At 43.9% G+C, this 19,641-nt stretch overlaps 1 non-coding gene across 1 annotated transcript; it reads right to left on the bottom strand.

Moving 5' to 3' along the window:
* Positions 1–3,980: 3,980 nt before the first annotated feature.
* Positions 3,981–4,118, bottom strand: LOC114809648. The gene has a single exon (XR_003757424.1). It is a non-coding gene; the product is annotated as a small nucleolar RNA SNORA7 (small nucleolar RNA).
* Positions 4,119–19,641: the final 15,523 nt, after the last annotated feature.

The raw sequence follows: 19,641 nt of genomic DNA, 5'->3' as shown, positions 1-19,641 counted from the left end.
GGTCCCCACAAGTACTACCTCAGAACTTATCAGCCAACTACACACTTACACATTCACACACACTAACAGTTCTTCTGGACAATATCAACCTAACAATCAGTGAATTTATTGAGTGCTCACTGTGAGCAGAACCTTTTACTGAGTGCTTGGGAGAATACAATATAAAAGACTTGATAGACAATGTAAGTTAATAGTCTAGAGGGGGATACAAACACCGATATGAAAAATAAATTATATATAAATACATAAGCTCAGTGGAACTGAGGGACTTGCACCAAACCTTGAGGTTAGAACAGTTTTTTACAGATAGTAAACCCTTAGCACATACCATAAAAAAGCATACCAATATTATTTAAACATTTACTTGCATATTATTTTCTTTCTCTTCATCTATCTGTTGAGTTTGTCTCTCCTGATAAAATGTAAGCTTCTTAAGAGAATTGTGTTATTTTAATTCTACTGTACTTTCCTGAGGATTTAGTAGACTGCTTCTTCATGTAAAAAGGACTCGATAAAAGTTATTGATCACTAGATTGATTTATTAAACACCTTATATGAAACTCAAGAAGGTTATACCATAGTTGACCTTATCTCTCACTGAAAAGTTTCAGTAAAATAGATACTTTTTTGAGGCTGGCCAATTTAGATTGGCAGATTTATGTTATTTTTCTGGAAAGCTCAAAAAATTTTCATGAATGCATGGTGATTAAGTTGCTACAGGTTTCATAAGAAGGAGAGATATGGGCAAAAGTAATTTTTCCAATATTCACTGAATTTTCTTCCTACTCACCAAAAATGATACTTCTGTATGTGGCACCCAAAATAAGCACTATTTGCATAGGTTAGTCTCTAATAAGGTTTGGTTGTGACCCTGCTCTAAGTTTGATGTATGCTGATCCTTTTTCCCTGGGAAAATCTTCAAAATGAACCTGGCCCATACAGACAGGATGATTCTCCTCATCCTAGACTTCAGTACATGGACTGAATTAACGATTCCTCCAGAATTGGGTGCCAACAGGGTGTAGTGGCTAGAACAAGGGCCTGGGAGTCAGAAGATCATGAATTATAATCCCAGGTCTGCCACTTGATTGCTGTGTAACCTTGGGCAAGTCACTTCACTTCTCTGGGCCTCAGTTACCTAATCTGTCAAATGGGGATTGAGACTGAGAACTCCATGTGGGACAGGGACTTGTTCAACCAGATATGCTTGTATCCTCCCCAGCAATTCATTCATTCATTCAATAGTATTTATTGAGCACTTACTATATGCAGAGCACTGTACTAAGTGTTTGGAATGTACAAATCGGCAACAGATAGAGACAGTCCCTGCCCTTTGATGGGCTTACAGTCTAATTGGGGGAGATAGGCAGACAAGAACAATGGCAATAGAGTCAAGGGGAAGAACATCTCATAAAAACAATGGCAACTAAATAGAATCAGGGTGATGTACATCTCATTAAACAAAATAAAGAAAATAAATAGGGTGATGAAGATATATACAGTTGAGTGGACAAGTACAGTGCTGAGGGGGTGGGATGGGAGAGGGGGAGGAGGAGAGGGAAAGGGGGGAGAAGAGGGTTTAGCTGTGGAGAGGTGAAGGGGGGGGTAGAGGGAGCAGAGGGAAAAAGGGGGAGCTCAGTCTGGGAAGGCCTCTTGGAGGAGGTGAGCTTTAAGTAGGGATTTGAAGAGGGGAAGAGAATTAGTCACAGTGCCTGACATGTAGTAAGCTCTTAAATTTTTGACTCATTGCAACTCCATGGACACATCTCTCCCAGAATGCCCCACTGCCATATGCAATCGTTTTGGTAATATATCCCTAGAGTTTTCTTAGTAAAATTACGGAAGGGGTTGACCATTGTCTTATTCCGTGTAGTAAACTTGAGTTTTAGTAAACTTGAGTTTCCTCCCTCAAATCTCTCCCATGCCACTGCTGTCCAGCACAGGTGAGTTTTGACTTGTTGCAGATTGCCTGTCACTAGCTCATGTCAAGTCCAAAAAAATTCAAATTGCTGGAACATAGCTCAAGGGATTTTTTATTGCAATGTTTAATAGTGATCCTTATGGGTGAGGACAGAGTTTGTTGTCCTAAAAACAGGTTCAACCTCATCTGCTTAACAAATACCACAATTATTATTATCTTAAAAATAAACAAAATCTCTGTACACAGTAAAATGAGAAGACTTTGGATGGAGAATTTTTCTGATTTCTATTTTCAATTTTTTTCATTTCCTCATTTGTCATTCCTTTGGTAAAGGAAGATCTACAATTTCTCTATATTTAGAAAGTAATTGTCCCCAGAGTGAATCTCTACTATGAAACTATAATTTGAAGTTTATCAAAGCAAACCGTCTGCTTCTCTTTTAGAATGCAGCAGAAGGAATGACTGAACTGGCCCTGTGGCAAGAGTAAAAGTTTTTAAACTAATTTCTACTCTTTTGCAAAGAAAAAAATAAGGAGAATGTCCATAGGCTTTAGATTCACTTTCTTGTATTGTAATTGGCATTTTTAATAGATGGCAAATGCTTTATAGTGGAGAAAGAGAAATTCCATTCTGACCACATAATGAATAGAAATGAACACAAATAGAAGATATTTTCATTTGTACCAGCTGCAGTAGCTTTTTCTAAGATTCATTTGTAGAATATATTTTTATCAGTATACAACTTAATTGGTTTATTGAAATGGTAATAAAAATATGAAATGTTTGGACTTTGAATGCTACTTTGAAAATAAAGGCAATTTTCCCAGTAATTGTGTGGAAGTTTTATTGATAATTGCCTTAGACATCAGTGCAAGAGGTTTTTATCATCAAATTTGAGCAATGGTGGCCTATGTCATATGAAAAAAGCATATGAAGGAGTTTAGATTTTATTTTGCAAAAAGACCATGTAAAGTCTCTAACTCACCCTATTCTTGGAGTGAAGCTTCTGTCTTTATTTCAATTCTCTTGACATTTTCCACTCTCCCCAAGTCGAGCTCTAGTTTCTGTATTCAGTAGATCATTCATTCATTCAATAGTATTTATTGAGCGCTTACAATGTGCAGAGCACTGTATTAAACGCTTGGAATGTACAATTCGGCAACAGATAGAGACAATCCCTGCCCATTGACGGGCTTACAGTCTAGTCCCTGCCCTCAAAAAGAGAAGCAGTGCAGCCTAGTAGAGAGAGCCTGGGCCTCAGAGTCAGGAGGATCTGGTCCCGGCTCCCTCCACCACTTGTCTGCTGTGTGACTTGGGCAAATGGCTTTATTTCTCTGGGGCTCAGTTAGCAGCGTGGCTCACCCCTATAATGCTATTTTTGATGGCATTTTTACAGGACACAGAATTCATGATTCTCCAGAAGACTGAAGTTTCCACCATAAAACTGGCCAATTTGTTAACATATTTTTATTGGCTCAATTCTGTATATTCTGCATTTCTTTATGAACCAAAATCCTTTGATGAGAGTACTATATTACACATTTTGCAAGTATTTTCTTTTATCAGTATGTATTAATTCATGCTCTTTTATCTATTAATTATATCACTGAGTATACAGATAGTGCAGCTGATGAATAATAAGGATGATCATTACCCAGTAGCCAAGCAGAGAGCACAATACTAGCACAATCATCATTTGCTATGCTATAAGGTTGCATAGCTTAAAAAAAAGATTTCTGAATCACCAGGATGGTTAAACATGAGCCTCCCAGAGAACAATAACAAGGAGCTGTTGAGCAAGATTTTACATATTCTTTTGGGACAAGGTTCCCTAACTTGTCATATGCCATTGAGTTATCTTCGACCCACAGCGACTCCATGGACGCATCTCTTCCAGAATGCCCCACCTCCATCTGCAATCATTCTGGTAGTGTATCCATAGAGTCTTCTTCATAAAAATACAGAAGTTGTTTACCATTGCCTCCTTCCACACAGTAAACTTGAGTCTTCGCCCTTGATTCTCTCCCATGCTGCTGATGCCCAGCACAGGTGAGTTTTGACTTGTAACAGATTGTCTTCCACTAGCTAGCCATTGCCCAAGCTAGGAATAGAATGGATATGCCTCTGCCTGACTCTTCCTCCTGTAGTCGAGGCTGGTAGAGTACTGGGAACTCTCCAGGTGTGACCCTGAGAGGGGACCCTTACTATAATCTTTGATATAAACCTTAAAATTGAAACTTTTGCCAGAACTGTTTTTTCAAGCAACTTTCATGACATTTGACTGCCTTATTTAGGCCACCAACTGTTTTCCTAAAAATAAATCTGAAATGAGAGGATAGTTTATATATAGTCAGCAAGCAGTGTGACCACAAAGCCTTGCAAAATATCTCAATCCTGATAATATGGGGTAAAAGAGAGTGACATGCCAAACAAGTTAAGGCATATGTATGAAAAGCTGTATAATCAAAAGTACAATTGAGGATGGTATATTCATTCATTCAATAGTATTTATTGAGCGCTTACTGTGTGCAGAGCACTGAACTAAGCACTTGGAATGTACAATTTGGCAAAAGATAGAGACAATCCCTGCCCATTGATGGGCTTACAGTCTAATCAGGGGAGACAGACAAAAACAATAGCAATGAATAGAATCAAGGGGATGTACATCTCATTAACAAAATTAAGAGGGTCATAAAAATATATACAAATGAGCAGATGAGCACAGTGCTGAGGGGAAGGGAGGGGGGAGGAGCAGAGAGAAAGGGAGGGAAAAGGGGGCTTAGCTGATGGGAGGTGAAGGAGGGGCAGAGAGGGAGCAGAGGGAAAAGGGGAAGCTCAGTCTGGGAAGGCCTCTTGGAGGAGGTGAGCTCTCAGTAGGGCTTTGAAAAGGGGAAGAGAGTTAGTTTGGCAGAGGTGAGGAGGGAGGGTATTCCAGGACAGCAGGAGGACGTGGGGCCGGGGTCGACAGCGGGATAGGCAAGAACTGGAGACGGTGAGGAAGTGGGCGGCAGAGAAGCGGAGTCTGCGGGGTAGGCAGTAGAAAGAGAGAAGGAAGGAGAGGTAAGAGGGGGCAAGATGATGGAGAGTCTTGAAGCCTAAAGTGAGAAGTTTTTGTTTCATGCGGAGGTTGATAGACAACCACTGGAGGTTTTTAAGAAGGGGAGTGACATGCCCAGAGCATTTCTGCAGGAAGATGAGCCGGGCAGCGGAATGAAGAATAGACTGGAGTGGAGAGAGACAGAGGAAGGGAGATCAGAGAGAAGGCTGACACAGTAATCCAGCTGGGAAATTATGAGAACCTGTACCAGTAAGATAGCCGTTTGGGTGGAGGGGAAAGGGCGAATTTTGGCAATACTATAAAGGTGAGACCGGCAGGTCTTGTGACCCTGTGCACATCACAGCCTTGGCCTTATCCACATCTGCACCTGTAGGGAAACTTCATTGTCAATAGCACTTCCTTGTGCAGAAAGAAAATACAAATATATTTATATTCACACTATGGAAAATAAAAATGAGTGATATATGCAATAACTCAATTATTTTGAGATAGGAAAATCAGATTATATATATTGCATATATGTAGTATATATTTTTAATTGGAAATTTATCCTTATGGATAATTGAATTATTAATAGATATAATAGTATAAAGAAATCTGCTTCACTGGAAGTGGGCAGTGGTTCTCCCAGGTCTGAGTTCTTCTCAATAATTTGGTGTGTCTTTAGAGACTTCATTATCTCTTACAGGTTACCGATCAATAAATCAATGACATTTAGTGAGTGTTTTCTGTGTGCAGAGCCCTGTACTGAGCCCTTGGGAAAGTACAATACAACAGAGTGGATAGACATGTTCTCTACTCACAAGGAGTTTAGAGTCTAGAAACTGACATTAAAATAAATTGTAGATAAGGGAAATGGCAGAGTATAAGGTTATGTACATAAGTGTTCTGGAACTTTGGTGGGTAAATATGAAGTTATTAAGGGGTACAGGTATATAGGTGATGCAGAAGAGAGGACATTTAGGAGAAATGGGGGTGAGTATAAGCTAGTGTGAGTTTGCATATAACAAACAGGTTTTTAAGTATAGGAACGATTATGTGTGTCTTCCGTAGTGGAAAAAGGCTACAGATCTTTAATTCTGACCTAGGAAATATCACTAAACAATACTAATTGTTTGCAGAACTTCTAAATTGCTAATTCCTTTGAAGATGAGAACAAAAGTGAATATTACCTTGAATGATCTTTTAAAAACTGAATGAAGCTCAAGAGGATAGGTGCATGTGCTGTTATGAACATTGATGTTCCAAAGTTCAAAGATAATTTCATTCATTATGCAATTGGTATTTCAGTATATGGCAATTCCTTATGCACTGTATGGATGTAAAAGTTGTTCAATGAAGCTCTTTCAAATTATACCCATAAATACCTAGCACCATTTTCATTCTGTGCTTTTGGCTGCAAGCTCTTCTCAAAGCCAGTGTCCTAAAACTATCCCTCCATGTCTAATTTCTTCTGATGTTCTCTATTAACTGCCCAGGATTACATCTCTTCATCAAACACCATCAGTGGTATTTACTGAGCATTTATTGAGTGCAATAGCTTTGAACTTGGGACAGTACAATACCACAGAATTGATAGGCATTGCTCCTAACTGCTCCTAACAAGTTTACATCTAGCCATGTTTAGTTACTGGGTTCTAATCCCAGCTCTGCCATTTGTCTGCTGTATGATCTTGGGCAAGTCACTTAACTTCTTTGTACCTCAGTTACCTCATCAGTTAAATGGGGATTAAGACTGTGAGCCACATATGGGACAGGGGCTCTCTCTGCCACTTGTCAGCTGTGTGACTGTGGGCAAGTCACTTGACTTCTCTGTGCCTCAGTTACCTCATCTGTAAAATGGGGATTAAGACTGTGAGCCCCACGTGGGACAACCTGATTCCCCTGTGTCTACCCCAGCGCTTAGAACAGTGCTCTGCACATAGTTAGCGCTTAACAAATACCAACATTATTATTACAACCTGATGTGCTTATATTCACCTCAGTGCTTAGTGCAATGCCTGACACATAGTAATCTCTTAACAAATACTCCAATTATCATTATTATTATTATCATTATTGTTGTTATTAACATTAAACTCAGAAACCATTCATAACCTGCTATTCTTCAGGCCTCTGGTTCCACCTCCACATTTCATCCATGACTTCTAAATTATAGGTCTAGGGTTCCCGAACCTGAAACTACTATGCAAATTTGTTTTAAGGAACTGCTGGTCTAAATCCAAACTACGATCCCAGCAACCTATGGGAGCTGATCACAGGGACAATCTTATGTGCACTAAAAGCTCCAACTTATTCATAAAATAATTTGACAAGCTAGCAGTGCACACTAAATGGCCATGGGGTAGTTTTTGCTGTTTTCATTTTTGGAAAACTTTTAGTTGATTTTGCTGTGGTGATAGAGATTCATGGATATTTTTACAATCAGACTTACTTTAAAATCAATGCAATCAACTATGAATTTGATCAAAAGTAGATTAAATTACTTCCATTAGATTACTAGTATTTCCCTTTTTTATGCTTGAGGCTTTGAAAAATGACACATCAATATAGATTAAGCACAGCTGGAGTGTACCCATGTTTCCAGATGCACAAAATCCATCACATTTTTGGATTACATTTTCTAGATTCAATCATTTAATCAATGGTAAAATGACCAGGAGAATAAAGGTAGCACCATTCTAACTATTTGAACTTCTTTTTCCTTCTACCACTTCTCAGAAAAGTACTATAATCATTTATAGGTAGATGAAATGGGCTCTATTCAGACTAAGTGAAATTGTCTGCTCATGCAGCCTTCGAAGATCCTTTCAAATCTCAGAATATTTTCTTATTTTAGGTGATGACACTACTTTTCTTTCATAATTATGCTGATAAACCTAACCACCTCACAAGTAAAAGTTGGATAGAGAACAATGTACATTGACAATAAACAATGTCTTCAAAGTTGCCATTTTCATCAGCAGTTGCATTTTTTCATCTACCTTGCAAAGACTGTCTTGCATAAAGAGAGACTTCCGTGAATTATTTTGTGAAGCAGCATGGCACAGTGGTTAGAGCACAGGCCAGGAAGTCAGAAGGTCATGTATTCTAATACCCACTCTGCCACTAGTGTGCTGTGTGACCTTGGGCAAGTACAGTGCTCTGCACATAGTAAGCGCTCAATAAATGCTAAATGAATTTAGTATAAATAACTGAACATATAAATGAACTTCACTTCTCTGGACCTCAGTCGCCCCCTCAGTGAAATGGGGAATGAATAATAATAATAATAAGGTTGGTATTTGTTAAGCGCTTACTATGTGCAGAGCACTGTTCTAAGCACTGGGGTAGATACAGGGTAATCAAGTTGTCCCACGTGAGGCTCACAGTTAATCCCCATTTTACAGATGAGGTAACTGAGGCACAGAGAAATGAAGTGACTTGCCCACAGTCGCACAGCGAAGTGGCAGAGCCGGGAGTCAAACCCATGACCTCTGACTCTGAAGCCCGGGCTCTTTCCACTGAGCCATGCTGCTTTCCATGAGACTCTGAGCCCCATGTGGGAGAGGGACACTGTGTCCAACCCGATTTACCTGCAACCACTTCAATGCTTAAAACAGTGGTTAGCACATAGTAAGCACTTAACAAATACCATTATTATTCTAGTTATTATTCACCCCCATTTTAAGGATGGCATAACAAGCACAGAGAGGTGAAGTGACTCATCCAAAGTGCTTGGTGCAGTGCTGTGCACACAATAAGTGCTCAGGAAATACTGAGAGGCAGTTTTGTCTAGTGAAAAGAGTAGGTGACGGGGACCTAGGAGACCAGGATTCTAGTCCCAGCTCTGCCCCGACTGGCTGTGTGGACCTTAGGTAAATCACTTCAACTCTCTTGACCTCATCTCTATATATATATCTATAATTCTATTTATTTATATTGATTCTGTTGATGCCTGTCTTGGAAAGAGCCCGGGCTTGGGAGTCAAAGGGCATGGATTCAAATGCCAGCTCCACCTCTTGCCAGCTGTGTGACTTTGGGCTAGTCACTTAACTTCTCTATGCCTCAGTTACCTCATCTGTAAAATGGGTATTAAAACTTTGAGCCCCAGGTGGGACAAACTGATCACCTCGTATCCCCCCAGTGCTTAGAACAGAGCTTTGCACACAGTAAGCGCTTAACAATTACCACCATTATTATTATTATTACTTGTTTTGTTGTCAGTCTCCCCCCTTCTAGACTGTGAGCCCGTTGTTGGGTAGGGATTGTCTCTATTTATGGCCTAATTCTACTTTCCAAGCGCTTAGGACAGAGCTCTGCACACAGTAAACTAAGCGCTCAATAAATACGATTGAATGAACGAATGCATGAATACAACAGTGATGGTGAATCTTATCTATGAGTACATATATGGCTGAGAAGATCAATGTGTAACCCACAGTTCTGGCCTCGCTGTAGATGTTGATATTGATTCTTTTAGCATTGCCAATATTTAATGTTTGTAGTGCCTGAGACTGTTTTCTACCAGGACTCCTTATCTGTTACTCCTTGACAGAGCTTTCCTCAAAGTGAGCCACTCCTTAGGAGAACAGTGTACCATGCAGATCTATTATCCCTCACCAATTAACACCTAATTTACAAGTGAGAAGCAGAATTGTCTGGGGCCCATTTTGCTGTATGCATGTCTTTGCAACAATTCCTCTGTCCTTGCTTGCTTTCAGTTCTCCATATGGAAGTTGTTTGGGCACCCTGATGCTACTCATTCTCTTCATGTGTCACTTCCAACATAGCTGTGTTAAGGGGAGCATAGCTTCAATGTTAGGAGACTGAATACATTCCAACACTTATATCATCATATTTATTATCATTAATAATAATATTTATAATAGTATTCATTAAGTACTTTCTATGCACCAGGCAGTGAGCACTTAATGTGCAGGTCACTCTATTAAGCACTTGGAAAAGTACAATACAAAATAATGTATGTTTCTTGCCCATAATAACCTTTCAGTCTAGAGGGGAAGAGACATCAGTTTTAGTATGAATAAAGAAATAATTTGATCTTGTCTTGTCATTTGATGCCTTTTTCAGTGTATTAATGATGATGGCATAGTACTTATGATGGATACAGATCTCAGTACTGCAGAGAAGGTTGGAAAACAGGTTTTTACTATAGGCTCAAGAGGAACAATTAAGTGTGTCTTCCCTAGTGCAAAGAGGAGACACAAGGTAAAGATCTTTAATTCTGACCTAGGAAATGTCACTGAAAAATACTAATTGTTTGCAAAACTTATTAAGATTAGTAAAGTTACTAATTCCTTCTAAGATAAGAACAAAGTCAATATTACCTTGAATGATCTATTAAAAACTGAATGAAGCTCAAGAGAATAGGTTCAAGGTCATATACCTAGGGACACAATTTTAGTATAAAAGTAAAAGATGTTAGGCATAAATTACGAAAACAAATCAAATGAACCAAAGTATAAATATAAAACAGTAATATTAATTAAGAAATGGTATTGCCTGAATTCTTACTGTGAGCAGAGCACTGAACTAAGAACTTGGCAGAGTACAATACAACAGAGTTGGTTGTTTTATGTTCCCTGCCCACAAATAATAATGTTGGTATTTGTTAAGCGATTACTATGTGCAGAGCACTGTTCTAAGCACTGGGGTAGATACAGGGTAATCAGGTTGTCCCATATGAGGCTCACAGTTAATCCGCATTTTATAGATGAGGTAACCGAGGCACAGGGAAGTTAAGTGACTTGCCCACAGTCACACAGCTGACAGGTGGCAGAGCCTGGATTCGAACCCATGACCTCTGACTCCCAAGCCCGGGATCTTTCCATTGAACCACACAGAGTTTATAGCCCAGGAAAATAAACCAGTCTAGAGCAGTATGATTCTGTTATTTAAAAAATGAGCATGAGAGTGGAATATATTTGCAGAAATAGCTTCCACAAAGTCATGAAAAATGGAAAAGCCAATAGATTTGGTGAAAATCCTGCAGAAATCTACAGGTAAGAAAGGGCCATAATCTTCAAATGGGAAGCAACATGGCCTAATGGCAAAAGCACAGGCTTGGGAGCCAGAGAACGTGGGTTCTAATTCCGCTCCACCACTTGTCAGCTGTGTGACCTTAGGGCAACTACCTTAACTTCTCTGTGCCTCAGTTACCTCATCTGTAAAATGGGGATTAAGACTGTGATCCCCATATGGGACAACCTGATTACCTTGTATCTACCCCAGTGCTTAGAACAGTACTTGGCACATAGAAAGTGCTTAATAAATACTATAATTATTAATTATTATTCAAATGTCTCCATTAGCCTGTCCTCAATATGTGTATTACTGGGGAATACCACCTAAAGATTCCAAAGATGCCACCATAATCACTAGTGGAATAAGAAGAAAGAGTTGACTGGGAAACTACTCAGGAATGCAAAATTCTGGCCAGAATCCTTAAAACACTATCGACTGATCAATAATCGTATACATATAATTAGATATAGATATTGTAATATAATACATAATGCAATTATAATCTTATAATTTATTTTATATTATATTGATCAACATTAAAGTCACTTTTGCACTATTTCAATCACAATATGGTTTCAGGCTGGCACACAGCATAGCAGAACTGATCTTTGCAGCACAACAGGTACAGCAATGTACAAACAGCAATCCCAAGACCCAAGTATTCTGATCATCAACTTGATATAAGCTTTTGACACCATCAGCAAGACCAGGGCTCTGGAAATTGCTAAGTAATTTCACTGTCTTGAGAAGTTGACTAAAATCCTCAGGATACTCCATGATGGAATAATTGCTAGAGTCAGATTTGAAGGTGGCCTTTCTCCAGTGCTTAGAACAGCTCTTGGGACATAGTAAGTGCTGAATAAATAGCATCATCATCCTTCACAGTCAGACTGAAGCAAGGTTATGTGGTAGACTTAGTTCTGTTCAACAAATTCAAGGCCGCTATGTGTTTTAAGATGCAAAGTGGGATATGAAAGCTGGAGTAAAAGCATGCTTATGATCTATTGGAAAATCCTTCAAGCTCAATTTGCTGTAAATACTGTCAAAAGTCTCTGGTTCAGTCACTGCTTTATGCAGCTGATAGGGCTCTAGAGACACATACACAATCATCATCATCATCATCATAGTATTTAAGTCCTTACCATGTACCAAGCACTGCACTAAGCACTGGGGTGGATACAGGCAAATCGGGTTGGATATGGTCCCTTGTCCCACGTGGGAATATGTCACCCATGGCCTGGGGACGGGATCGTTCAGGAATCAGCGCGCCAAAGGAGAGGAAGAGAGAGAGAGAGACCGGGGATGGAAAGCCTGACTTTTGTACAAAATTTATACCGCGAAGCAAATTGAATTATTTGATTATTTAGATGCAGTGATTTGAACTTCCCTTTCAGGGGGAATATGATTATTTGATGGCATTAGAGCTTCCCAATGGGAGAAATATACTTCTATGTTACTCGCATGTGGCAGAAGCTCCAGGTCCCACCAGGTGGAGTTGACTTGAGATTTGCCCGCAGGAGGTGAGGTGGCTACCTGCCATCCATACGCCCCTCCCACTCGGGAGAAGTCAACTTCTGCATTCCCTACACGTGGTGGGGCAGCTACCTCCCACCACGTGCATGCCCCACTCGGGAGGAGTCCACTTGGGCATTACCTGCAGGTGGTGAGGTGGCCTGGCTCCCACCCATGGCCGTTGGGCAAGACACTCACCCAGCTCGCTGCTTCTGTTTCGGGCCGCTGGTCCTGCCTGCACAGTGGCTGGCTGCCCCTCCGGACACCCAAAGACGTGGGCAGTGGCGCCTGCTCCTGCTGCTGCTGCACCTACTGCTGCTGCTGCTGCTCCTGCTGCTGCTCTTGTTGCACGCCTCGGTCCAGAGAGTCAGAGGTGACAGGTATTCATTACCTGTGGCTTGGGCTGGCCCAGTCCCTTTCATCTCCTACACCTTATTTGGTTGGCATGGAGGTGAGGGACACCTATCTTTCCGCCCCGCCCCCTCCAGCCAGAGAATTCACCTTACAGGTAGCATTTTGACCTGGGGTAGCCAGTGCCAGGTTCACCTTGGCATAGGCTCACAGTTTCAACCCCCATTTTACAGATTAGGTAACTGCAGCATAGAAAGGTTAAGTGATTTGCCCAAGGTCACACAACAGACAAGTGGCAGAGTGGGTATTCAAATGATTATGAATTATTTTAAAGAAACAATACAGTGCTCAGGATCAACAATTTAAACTGGAATAAACACAAATTACCTACGAGTCCACTTGTCAGAGTTCTTCACTAACAGCACAGAATTTAAAGTGATCACTGCTTCACCTTATTAAGGAGTACTCTATATAACGATATCCAAATAGACTTTGCGCTGTCTTCTGCTTGGCAATGACTCTCTTCCCTTGTTGACTTCCAAGCCTATTGGCTTCACCATATGGTCTACACTTAAATCCTGCCTTAAACTCTCAGTTCTCCCAACTGCCTTCTTGTCGTGGAGGCAAATGGCAGTGCTTAATACCGTACTCTGCACTTTAGATGTGTTTAATCAATGCTATCACTCCTATTATAGAATCTAATGACATGGGAGCCATGGATTGGCCCTGTCCCCATATCTTCCTCACCCAAAACCCATCCTTCTTCATCCTTGTGTATATATCTATAATTTTATTTATCAATTTTGATGCTATTGGTGCCTGTCTACTTGTATTGTTTTGTTGTATCTCTCCCCCTTCTAGACTGTGAGCCCGCTCTTGGGTAAGGATTGTCTCTATCTGTTGCCAAATTGTACTTTCCAATTGCTTAGTACAGTGTTCTGCACACAATAAGCGCTCAATAAATTCAACTGAAAAACTGACTTAGAAAGATCAGCACAGCTTTAAGTCAACTGCAAAACAACATATTCCCGACTGAATCGGCCGCCACATGGACTCGGGAGCTTCTCTCCCTTGCAGTGGAGCCTTGGACCGCCCGGCCCCTATTCCCAGCTAGCTCTTTGGCAGTTCTTTGGCTGCCGATCGCCGACTCATCCACACCCGGACCGCCTCTCCTGGGAGCTGAGCCTTGCGACTGCCCGGCCCCTTGGAGCCATTACCACGTGGGCTTGGGATCTCTGCTCCCCTGGGGGTGAGTTTTGGACCGCCGGTCCCCTTATTCCCAACTGGATGGGCTGCCACATGCACTCGGAAGCTCCTCTCCCTTGCAGCAGAGCTTTGCACCGCCCAGCCCCTATTCCCGGCAAGCCCTTCGTCTGCCGATCGCCAACTCTTCCGCGCCGCCACCACCTCTCCCGGGGAGCTGTGCCTTGGACTGCCCGGCCCCACTCCGGCCTCAACCTTTCGCAACCTGGACCTCTGCACCCCCGCTCAAGGACTCCGACACTAAGGATCTCCGCCCCCCGCCCCTCCCCGCCCCCGCAGAGTCCCCAGCCACCAGCTCCCATTGTGCTCCCCTGCTCGGCCCTGGGGACACTGTGCCCCCCTGCTCTGGCCCGGGAACACTGTGTTCCCCAGCCGCCCCCCCTAACTCTGCCTGAAGCGGCCATTTTGGGAAGGCCTCACTCCCTCTTCTCCCGTGAGGTGATTGATCTCCCCTGCCCCAGGCGATGATATCCTTGTTCTCACTGCGTTGCCTTACCTTAGCTGCCGCCTACACTCATTCAATAGTATTTATTGAGCGCTTACTATGTGCAGAGCACTGTACTAAGCACTTGGAATGAACAAGTCGGCAACAGATAGAGACAGTCCCTGCTGTTTGACGGGCTTACAGTCTAATCGGGGGAGACGGACAGACGAGAAAGATGGCAATAAATAGAGTCAAGGGGAAGAACATCTCGTAAAAAAAACATGCGCCTACACGCGCAACCCACCCCGGACACCCTCAGGGCCCCCGCTGCCGCCTCAGAGACATTTGGTCATGAGCTCCGGAACTCTCCCTGCCACTAGCCGCTTGACTTTGATTTTGATCAGGTCGACCCTTAGTCACATCGACCCCCGACCCTAGTCATTGCCTGCTGATTAACACTATTTTATTGTATCATACTGTATCATGTTACTATATTACCAATTTCGCATGTTATTGTTTATTGTTGTCAGTGCTGCCACCTACCTCTCTGGCCTCACCATGTCCACCCACCCTCCTCCCTCCTGCCCCTTCCAATCCTCTCCTTCCCCTTTCCCTCTCTCGCCCAGCTCTTTCCCCCTCTCTCCTCTGCCTCCTCCCCCTCTCCTCGCCCCCCCCCCCCAGAACCCCACTTTACCAGCGCCACCCCCTTCCCCCTCCCCCTACTCTTCCCACCACCAAACCCCCTCCTCACACTCTCCCCACTTCCCTCTGCCCCATCCACTCCCCATCCCAGTCCTCCTGTCCCACCGCCACCCCTCCTCCCCCTCTCCCTGTCCGGGGCCCCTTCCCATCCAAACCCTCCCCTCCCCCCGATCTCCCCCGTCTCCCCCTTGCACCCACAGCTACTTTCACGTTTGGCCTCTGGAACCCCAGCTCCATTACAGGTTAACTACCTTTCATCCATGACCTTTTCTTTTCCCGCTCTCTCCTCCTTCTTGCCCTTACGGAAACTTGGCTCACTCCTGAAGACACGGTCTCTACAGCTGCTCTCTCCAGCAGTGGCCTCTCCTTCTCCCACTCCCCCAGACTCACCAGTAAGGAGGGAGGCGTCGGCTTCCTCCTCTCACCCCATTGCCGCTTCCGCACTATCCCTCCTCCCCTTTCCCTGTCCTTCCCCTCCTTCGAAGCCCATATCATTCGCCTCTACCACCTCATCCAGATACTTGTAGCTGTCATCTACCGCCCTCCTGGTCCCATCTCCGACTTCTTCAACCACCTAGAGCCCTTTCTCACCTTCCTTCTCTCCTTCTCTCTGCCCACTCTGATCCTCGGAGACTTCAACATCCACATGGATGTACCCAGTGACTCATCTGCTGCCTGCCTGCAATCCCTCCTCGACTCTGCCAACTTATAATAATAATGTTGGTATTTGTTAAGCGCTTACTATGTGCAGAGCACTGTTCTAAGAGCTGGGGTAGACACAGGGGAATCGGGATGTCCCACGTGGGGCTCACAGTCTTAATCTCCATTTTACAAATGAGGTAACTGAGGCACAGAGAAGTTAAGTGACTTGCCCACAGTCACACAGCTGACAAGTGGCAGAGCTGGGATTCTTACCCATGACCTCTGACTCCCAAGCATGCTCTTTCCATTGAGCCACGCTGCTCGCCCACTCACTGACTTGGTCACACCCTCAATCTCGTCATCTCCTACCGCTGCACTACCTCTTCCCTCACCAACTCTGAAATCCCTCTCTCTGACCATAACCTTCTCACCTGCCTTATCTCTCACACTCCCTCCCCCTGCAAATCTTTGCTGCTCCCCCATAGAGACCTCCGCTCTCTTGATCCCATCTATTTCTCCAAAAACATCTCTCCCCACCTTGCCCCCCGTCCTCTCTTCCCACTCTCGATGATCAGGTCACCGCTCTCAACTCCACCCTCTCTACTCATCTCAACTCTCTCGCCCCCCTTTCCCTACACCGCTCCTGCTCCACTATCCCACAGCCCTGGGTCACTGCCTCTGTCCACCTCTTAAGCTCCTATGCTCAAGCTGCCGAGTGCTGCTGGCCAAAGTCCAAGCACCAAGCTGACCTCATACATTTCAAATTTATCCTTTCCTGCCTTAACTCTGCCCTCTCCTCCGCCAGGCAAAACTTCTCTTCCTCCTTCATCAACACCCATGTCCGTCACCCCCGCCAATTGTTCCAGACCTTTAACTCTCTCCTTGGGCCCCCTGTTCCTCTCCCTCCTCCATCCCTCACCCCCAATTATCTAGCCACCTACTTCATCACAAAAATTAACACAATCAGGTCTGAGCTCCCCAAAGTCACCCCTCCCCACAACCCAACCCTCTCCTCTACTTTCCCATCCTTCCCTGCAGTATCCCAGAGGAAATCTCCTCCCTCCTCGCAAGTGCCACCCCCCTCCACCTGTGCCTCAGACCCCATTCCCGCTCACCTTATAAAAACCATCACCCCTGCCCTCCTCCCCTACTTAACTTCTATCTTTAACCACTCACTCTTCAATGGTTTCTTCCCCTCCGCCTTCAAACATGCCCATGTTTCCCCAATCCTAAAAAAACCCTCTCTCAACCCCAATTCCCCTTCCAGTTATTGCCCTATCTCCCTACTACCCTTCCTTTCCAAGATCCTAGAATGAGTCATCTACACTTGCTGCTTAGAATTCCTTAACTCCCATTCTCTCCTGGACCCCCTCCAATCTGGCTTCCATCCCCTCCACTCTACCGAGGCTGCTCTCTTTAAGGTCACCCATGACCTCCTTCTTGCCCAATCCAATGGCTCCTACTCTATTCTAATCGTCCTTGACCAATCAGCTGCCTTTGACACTGTCGACCATCCCCTTCTCCTCCACACCTTATCTCACCTTGGCTTCACGGACTCCGTCCTCCCCTGGTTCTCCTCTTATCTCTCTGGCTGGTCATTCTCAGTCTCCTTTGCAGGCTTCTCCTCCCCCTCCCATCCCCTAACTGTTGGGGTTCCTCAAGGGTCAGTTCTTGGCCCTCTTCTGTTCTCCATTTACACTCACTCCCTCGGTGAACTCATCCGCTCTCACGGCTTCAGCTATCATCTCTATGCAGATGACACACAGATCTACATCTCCTCCCCGTCCTCTCCCCCTCCCTTCAGGCTCGCATCTCCTCCTGCCTCCAGGACGTCTCTACCTGAATGTCTGCCCACCACCTAAAACTTAACATGACCAAAAGTGAGTTCCTCATCTTCCCTCCCAAGCCTGGTCCTCCCTATCACCATGTACGGTACAACCATCCTTCACATCTCTCAGGCCCGCAACCTTGGTGGCATCTTTGACTCGGCTCTCTTGTTCACCCCTCACATCCAATCCGTTACCAAAACCTGCCAGTCTCACCTTTATAATATCGCCAAGATCCGCCCTTTCCTCCCCACCCAAACAGCTACCTTACTGCTACAGGCTCTTGTTATATCCTGGCTAGACTACTATGTCAGTCTTCTCTCTGATCTCCCTTCCTCCTCTCTCTCCTCATTCCAGTCTATTCTTCACTCCGCTGCCTGGCTCATCTTTCTGCAGAAACGCTCTGGGCATGTCACTCCCCTTCTTAAAAACCTCCAGTGGTTGCCTATCAACCTCCGCATGAAACAAAAACTTCTCACTCTAGGCTTCAAGGCTCTCCATCACCTTGCCCCTTCCTACCTCTCCTCCCCTCTTTCTTTCTACTGCCCACCCCGCACGCTCCGCTCCTCTGCCGCCCACCTCCTTACCGTCCCCCATTCTCGCCTATCCCACCGATGACCCTTGGGCCACGTCCTCCCGCGGTCCTGGAATCCCCTCCCTCCTCACGTCCGCCAAACTAATTCTCTTCCCCTCTTCAAAACCCTACTTAAAGCTCCCTCCTCCAAGAGGCTTTCCTAGACTGAGCTCCCCCCTTTCCTTCTGCTCCCTCTACGCCCCCTTCACCTCCCCGCAGCTAAACCCTCTTCTTCCCCCTTTCCCTCTGCTTCTCCACCTCTCCTGTCCCATCCCCTCAGCACTGTACTTGTCCACTCAACTGTATATATCTTCATTACCCTATTTATTTTGTTTAATGAGATGTACATCACCCTGATTCTATTTATTTGCTATTGTTTTAATGAAATGTTCTTCCCCTTGATTCTATTTATTGCCATTGTTCTTGTCTGTCCGTCTCCCCCGATTAGACTATAAGCCCATTAAAGGGCAGGGACTGTCTCTATCTGTTACCGATTTGTACACTCCAAGTGCTTAGTACAGTGCTCTGCACATAGTAAGCGCTCAATAAATACTATTGAATGAATGAATGAATCATGGTTTCAAAGGTGTCTCAAACTCTCTACCAAAGTTAAGGTCTATGAGGTTTATAAGGTCTATAGGACTGTTGTGTTATTCGACTTTCTACATGACTGTGAGACTTCTGCCTACTATACAAAACACATCCAGCTTCCATATCAGTTTCACCAACTCTGCTCTGAACCAAACTCAACGTGGAATAACAGATTTTAGGCACATTGAAGTGCTGGAATTTAGACAGTTTACTAGGATTAAAGCAATACTACAACAATGCAGCTTTTCTGGAAAACACATAAGAAGAATTGAAGACAAAAGGCTATTGAAGCAGCTGCTATGACGTGAACTGAGAGCAATATACAGAAGCTAGTAGGGCAGAATCCCATGTCCGATGAGATATCCCATATCCCAGAATCCCATGTCCGATGAGACTTGAAGCTTGTTGTATGCAGGGAATATTTCTCTTTATTGCTATATGTACTCTCCCAAATGCTTAGTACAGTGCTCTGTACACAGTAAGTGCTAGATAAATGCAATTGAATGAATACAACTGAATGAATTAATTAATGCTCATCTGCTAAGTGACCTTGGGAACTTCTTTGTGCCTCAGTTATTTCATCTGTGAGCCCTATGGGGGTCAGGGACTGTGTCCATCCTGAGTGCCTCAGTTACCTCATCCATAAAATGGGGATTGAGACTGTGAGCCCCACAAGGGACAACCTGATTACCTTGTATCTACCCCAGAGCTTAAAACAGTGCTTGGCACACAATAAGTGCTTAACAAATA

The sequence above is a fragment of the Ornithorhynchus anatinus genome, chromosome 2, assembly GCF_004115215.2.
Source record: "Ornithorhynchus anatinus isolate Pmale09 chromosome 2, mOrnAna1.pri.v4, whole genome shotgun sequence".
NCBI classification, from domain to species: Eukaryota; Metazoa; Chordata; class Mammalia; order Monotremata; family Ornithorhynchidae; genus Ornithorhynchus; species Ornithorhynchus anatinus.
This window is presented reverse-complemented; position numbering and strand designations above follow the sequence as displayed.